Source organism: Panthera pardus, unplaced genomic scaffold (genome assembly GCF_024362965.1).
Source record: "Panthera pardus isolate Hobbes unplaced genomic scaffold, ASM2436296v1 HiC_scaffold_6, whole genome shotgun sequence".
Classification (NCBI taxonomy): domain Eukaryota; kingdom Metazoa; phylum Chordata; class Mammalia; order Carnivora; family Felidae; genus Panthera; species Panthera pardus.
In genome coordinates this window covers 67,205,508-67,212,977 of record NW_026526991.1, presented here as the reverse complement: position 1 = coordinate 67,212,977, position 7,470 = coordinate 67,205,508, and positions in this window count along the sequence as shown.

Below are 7,470 nucleotides of genomic sequence, written 5' to 3'. Positions count from 1 at the left end.
CCTGCTTCGATCTCTGTGTTTCCCTCTCTCTCTGTCCCTTTCCCGCTCATACGCTGTCTCTGTCTCTCAAAAATAAATAAATATTAACAAAATTTAAAAAAAAATAGTAGTCAGATGGATCTTTTTCTCATCTGTGTCCCCCACCCAATTTCGGGCTCCCGTACCTCCAGGGGCTTCATTACCTTACACCAACTGCACCTCCCACACTAGCCTCCAGTTGTCCCCATTCTTACCTCCCCCAGGTCCTGTTGAGTGCTCTAGCCAGGACTTTCCCCCAAGACGGTCCCCGAGTGGCTCCCCTCCTTCCCAGCCTCCACCATCTCTGCTTCAATCCCTACTATTTCCACCTTCCAAGTACTATCAAGTGAGACACCCCCAGCTTTCTTTGAATCATATTTACACTTTATCTCATGAAGACTCCCTGGGCCTTCTAAGGCCCCATAAATTCAACCAAGATAATGAACTCAGGAGAGCGTTTAAGAGGTGCTTACTGCACACACGTGCCCGTCTCCTAACTTGTCTGTGTCACGAGCCTTTCCTGACTCTCACCCCCTTCCCCTGCAGAAGGGCTTACCCATCCCTTACACCCCATGGGGCCAGAAAACGTTTTATCAGACACCAGCCATACCTTATTGTGACTATTTTCATATCTGCCTTTCCACCAGACTGTGAGATAGAAAGTGTGTCTATTTATCTCTGAATCCTCAGGGCTTAGCATTTTGCCTGGTGTTTGGTGACTAAATGAATGAATGAAGTCTCTACCTTATATACATCAATGTACTTCTTCACCCAGCCAAATGATGCATAAAATTATAATACTAGATACGGTGAGATTTTCTTCTTTGGGTTTAAGCATTTGTATCTTTTTCAAGGAGGAAGACTTTTCGGTGGTCTAAGCCTCGGTGTGAGTGATTTCCTTATGGGAAGGTGTATGGGGTTATTGGGAGAAATGATGGCTTGAGGCGCCTAATAAGAGGCTGAAGAAAGGAGAAGTTACGGAAGGATAATCAGAAGACTAGAGAAGCTTTTCCTCTTTAACAGCTTTTCTGAGGAGCAGCTCTGGTTGCCGTAGCAACAGCAGCACTTTGTGGTACTTCCTCCCGGCTTCCTACCTGCCAGTGAGGAGGAACTGAAAGCCACAACCTGTTAACCCAGCAGGACATTCTCTTGGCATCTCTGGAGAGGGGAGCTGGGGGGAAGGGGAGAGAGCAGCCTGCGCTAAACCAGCAAGGGTGGTGAAAGAAAGCAGCTAAGGGGAGCAGGACCACAGTGCTGCCAGGAGGTGAAGGCTAATGCGTGGGCACCAGTGACACGGGGGTAGGACGTAAGCTGCCACGGTCGCCAAATAATCGCAGCTGGGGCAACAGTTCTCGGGGCTGATTACCCAGGGATCCTCTGACTTAATTGATTTTATACGACCTCCTGACTGCAAAATTGGGAGCCTCAAACAATAAAGGCAATTTTCAAAGGACAGCTGCTTGCTCAAATGGACACCCCACCCAGAATTGTTTACTGGAGCTTCTAATGACATTCTTCTCAACGCGGCCAGAAAATGTTTCTCTAAACACCAAATGGGGAAAATGCTAGATCTATGAATAGAAGATTGTGCATGAGGGTGTTGCTACCGTGTGTAATTAGTAGTCTTCCTAATCAAATCAGCAGCTTTATTGTAAGATTCGCCCATTTCTCCAGCAGAAATATGATTTGAAAATGCTAACAAAATGTCTTTCTAGGTTCATCTTTTTGCTCATTCTAAGTTTTGAGCATAACTCAAATCAACAGTAGTTTTTGCTTTGTTTTGTTTTGTTTTGCAAGGTATAAGGAAAGGGGAGAATTAGAGGTAATCATAAATTACATTTGATACATTTATTAATCAGTTTAATTCATTTATTGCTGTGTAACCAACAACCCAAAATGAAGACATTATTGCTGTGTAACCAACAACCCAAAATGAACCCAAATGAATTCAGGAAAAAAAAATTTGAAGCTCATCAAAGTTTTCCTTTAGAGAGAATTTTCTTTTCTCTCAACACCGAAGGGAAAACTTATCGAAACAATTCCTAGAGTTGATCACGGTTCATTGAGGAACAAAACGGCAGAAACATATAATTTCATGGCAACTCCCACCAAATGCAGCCTCTCATTACCAGCAACAAGCCAAATAATTTACTTAGCAACCCTTCTGCTGGCATTTAGCCTTTGTCTTTCTTACATCTGGTGCTCCAAGTATGATGCACTTAATAAACATGTTGATAAGCCGATAATTTATTTCTGGCACTCGGTTTGCTTCTTTTTACACCAAACTTCATTCACGGGGTGGAAACATCTTGATTGTCTCATTGTTCAGTGACCTTTCTTACTACGTTGATATGAGATTGTACAAAGCAGGCGGATGAGCCCAGTCTTAGAAATCAAGCCTTGCATCAGCCGTAGGTTGACATTTTGTCCCACAGCCCGAGGTAAAGTGGCAAGCCAAGGCGCAGTGCGGGGGAAGCTCCACCTCAGAGCATTCCCAGAAGGCATCTCAGAGTCATAACAACATCAGGAATTGATGCATTCCGTGACCTCTAGATGACAATGCACAGTTTTGTTTTACGGCTACATGTTAAGTAGGAAAATCAAATAGAGCTAATATGATTTGGTTTATGCAATTTTTATGTAAAAAACAGGCAGATGGAGATACCAGACAGTTACAGAACAACCAAAGACTGTTTGATATGTCTTCTAAGAGATTCATTCTACAAAATCTAAATGGCTCTTCTTTGCATGAGGATGTCACCTATGCATCCATGTGGCCGCCATTGACTCTGGGAGGGGATAGAATGAAGCAGCGGTTACCCTTCAGAGGACAGGAGCTCAGATCCTCAAGGGGAAGGCAGGTAGATAGATTCGGAAGTATCCTATGACAGAGAAACACCTAGACCAGGAATAAAAAGCAGCCTGAATCGACTCCTGGGTCTGCCACCAACAATCACGTAACCTAAATCTCTGAGCCTCTGTATCAGTTAGCTATTGCCACATAGCAAACCACCCCAGAACGTAATGGCTAAAACCAGCAACCACTTATGATTTCTCACAGGTCTATGACTAGGTGGTTCTGCTGATCTGGGAGAGGCTCAAGGGAGCTCAACTGGGGTCCATGGACAGATGGAGGGGGCTGGCAGTTCTAGGATGGCTTCAGCTGTGACAAACTGGTTCTGCTTCATGAAGTTTATCTCAATTTCCATCAGGCTAGCCCAGGACTGTTCTTACAATGGTAGAGGGATGAGGGAGAAAGAAACAGGGGAAGAGAGGAGAGAAGAAGGGGAGAGGAGAGGAGAGAAGGGAAGGGAAAAGATAAAGAGAGAGGAAGAGAGGGAAAGAGAGTGCATAAGAGAGAGACGGAGAGAGAAAAAGAGACAAAAAGACAGAGAGAGAACATGGTCTCTTGAAACGTAGGCTTGGAACTGGCTCTCCCCACCCTGTGGTTCTCTGGGTATCTTGGGGGAAAAGTGAAAGTTCCCTAAGCAAAGAGTTGACACATTTTGTTTTTGTTGTTCACTTTCACCAAATGGCCACACGTTGGAGTTCAGATGTGTCTCAGGGGATGTATGGCACGTAGGATCTGATTTCAACTAAACTACCTTTCACAAAATGGAGAGAATTAAAGATAAATCCCCCAAAAAATAAGAAGACGCAAAAAAAAGAGAGAAAGAAAGAAAGAAAAGAAAAGAAAATGGCATTGCATGTATTGCTGTGAATCTTAGAACATGCCAGCTTTTTTATCAGCCACATCATGAGGTAAAGCAAGGTTCTGATCTATCTGACCAAAAGTCAACCCCCAAATTTAAACTCAATAGAAAGCCTACTTAAAATATAGATTTACCTCCCGTCTCACTTGTTATGAACCTTGCCTTGAGTTTGTGTTGTGCCTGTTATTATTAGCTAATGGGAGCATGAAGTCATCAGGATCGGCAAGGCATTTTTAAAAGGAAGCAGCTAGAGCATTCATCATCATAATTGAGTGATACTGTTCTAGTAATGAATAAAATAAGAAAAAAGTCACTTATTGTTATCTTTATTGTTACCTTTTCAATTGCTCTTTTATGCATACCTTGTAATATAGGTAACATATGGATATAGTGGCATGGGTATATAATTTATAAATAAATCCATACGGATTGGAGAGCATGCTGATACACTTTTTGGTTAATGAGGAAGGTCATTAAAACAGTCGGGATATTGCTGCTTTAATTTAAAAATTAACTGGTTGAATGGAATTATTAAAGTTAGAATCACTACATTTGGAGCACATTCACATAATAATTATTGTCATTGTAAAATAGTTGATGGAAGACTAGCCAGACTGGCCTGGCATCGACCCAGTGTGGGTGATGGCCACTGCTTTCCTTGTGTCCACGTTGGCCACTCAGCTACTCCCGGCCAGGGAGGCTGCTATAAACATTGGGGTGCATGTGCCCCTTCAAATCAGTATTTTTGTATCTTTGGGGTAAATACCTAGTCATGCAATCCTTATCAAAATACCAGCAGCATTTTTCACAGAGCTAAAACAAACAACCCTAAAATTTGTATGGAAGCACAAAAGACCCCAAATAGCCAAAAGAATCTTGAAAAGCAAAGCAAAGCTGAGGCATCACAATTCCAGACCTCAAGGTATATTACAAAGCTGTAGTCATTAAGACAGGATGGCACTGGCACAAAAACAGACACACAAATCAATGGAACAGAATAGAAAACCCAAAAGTGGACCTACAGCTCTATGGTCAACTAATCTTCAACAGAGCAGGAAAAAATATCCCATGGAAAAAAGATAGTCTCTTAATTAAATGGTTCTGGGAAAACTAGACAGCAATATGAAGAAGAATGAAACTGGACCACTTTCTTACATGGTATACAAAAATTCAAAATCCATGGAAGAACTAAATGTGAGAAAGGAAACCACCAAAAGCCTGGAGGAGAACACAGACAGCACCGTCTTTGACCTTGGCAACATCAACTTCTTACTAGACATGTCACTGAAGGCAAGGGAAACAAAAGCAAAAATGAACTATTGGGACTTCATCAAGATAAAAAGTTCTGCACAGTGAAGGAAACAATCAGCAAAACTAAAAGGCAGACTACAGAATGGGAGAAGATATTTGCAAATGGCATATCTGATAAAGGATTAGTATCCAAAACCTGTAAGAAACTCATCAAACTCAACACCCAAAAAACAAATAATCTAGGTAAGAAATGGGAAGAAGACATGAATAGACACGTTTCCAAAGAAGACATCCAGACGGCTCACAGACACACGAGAAGATGCTCAACAAAACCACAATGAGATACCACCTCACACCTGTCAGAATGACTACAATTAACAACACAAGAAACAACCAATGTTGGCAAGGGTGTGGAGAAAAGGAAACCCTCTTGCACTGTTGGTGGGAATACAAACTGGTGCAGCCACTGTGGAAAACAGTATGGAGGTTCCTCAAAAAGTTAACAATAGAACTACTCTATGACCCAGCAATTGCACTACTAGGTATTTACCCAAAGGATGTAAGAAAGAAGAACTCTTAAAAACAATGAGTAGAATAGTGGTTACCAGGAACTGGAGGTAAGGGAATAGGAGAGATGCTGTTTAATGGCACAAACTTGCAACTAATAGATAAATAACCCCTGGAGATTTAATGCACAGTGTGGTAATTATAGACAACAGTACCGCGTTATGAACATCAAACTTGCTAAGAGACCAGATCTTAATTTTTCCCACCACAAAAAAAGAAATGATAATTATGTGATATGATAGAAGTGCGAACAGTCACTACAATGGTAAACATGACTTAAATGAGTATCAATAACTTTGAATCCATATGGAACACATTCACCCTGAGCCAAAGCTAGCTATTGTCATATAGTCGCATATTGAGGAAAGGTTAGTAAAATCTTGAAGGATGCACAATGGCCATGAATGGACAAGCCAAGGCGAAGCTCATTTGCTCCTCATACAAAATGTTGGCCTGGAAACCCAGAACTACGGGATAGAGAGAAGATAGCTGTAACAATGAGGTGAAATGCTTCCAGTCCATTAAATGGTTGTTTAAAAAATGGGGTCCCATGTTCTTTGACTCTAACCAGATAGGACTGTGTCTATTGCTATGAATGTTTGTGCCCCTAAAACTCATATGTTGAATCCTTACCCCCAAAGGGGGTAAGCGTTAGGAGATGGGGTCTTCGGGGTGATTAAGTCATTAACCAACCAGGAGCCCCTCTTTCTTCCCTTTTTTAAAAATTAGCAAAGCAGCCAATATCTACCAAAGAACACAATGTCTTTTTAAGCGTCAGAGTCTGGAGCACCTCGGGGTGGAAGCCATGTGTGATGTGCGTTGAAGCCTCGGTCTAATACAGAATCTGCCATAGAGTACACACTCCATAAATGGCTGTTGAATTATGAATGACATAAGGGCTAATATGTAGAATTTTTTAAGTTTGTTAATTTCAGACACTAACTTCCTTTACTCTTGTATTTAAAACAGGAAAGTAAACAAAGAATTAGCAGCAGCATTTTTCAGATGTGTAGTTCCTGATGACTGACTCTGACATTTTTCAGTCTGAGCTTCTAATAACCAGCCCTGCCTGGCTTCTACAGAATAATGGCTGTTCTATTCTTAATAATGAGCCTACAGCTCTGCAAAACTCTGAATCACTACAGGAACACAAATTATCTCCAGTAGAATCTTAGAGCCGCACGTTGCATTGTACCCAGCATATACTGGCAGTGAGTTTAACGCCTCACTGGAAATATCGAACCAAAGACTGAATGATGATTATAGGTGGGTAGAAGGGACTCTTAAAATTATAAGGGGAAGGGAAAGGCAGGCTGTATGGTGTTGTGATCTGCAAACAGCATATGCCATGGTCATGATGTATAATTTTTAAAAATTGGCAATAGAATACAGCAAGGTTTATATCAATAGGACACTGGTTAAATATATTCTGTTCTACCTACTGGAAAACCGCACAAGGAAGAAGATAGGGTTGTATATACTGACATGGAAAGAAGCCCATGATCTATTTTTTTGAAATATATTATGAAATCGATCATGATAACTTTTTTTTTTTTAATTTTTTTTCAACGTTTTTTATTTATTTTTGGGACAGAGAGAGACAGAGCATGAACGGGGGAGGGGCAGAGAGACAGGGAGACACAGAATCGGAAACAGGCTCCAGGCTCCGAGCCATCAGCCCAGAGCCTGACGCGGGGCTCGAACTCACTGACCGCGAGATCGTGACCTGGCTGAAGTCCGACGCTTAACCGACTGCGCCACCCAGGCGCCCCTGATCATAACTTTTAAAAAAATTTGTTATGAAAAAGCAAATAACAGGGGTGCCTGGGTGGCTCAGTCAGTTAAGCATCCGACTCTTGATTTTGGCTCGGGGTTTGTGAGATCGAGCCCCTGTGCTGACAGTGCAGAGCTTACTTGGGAT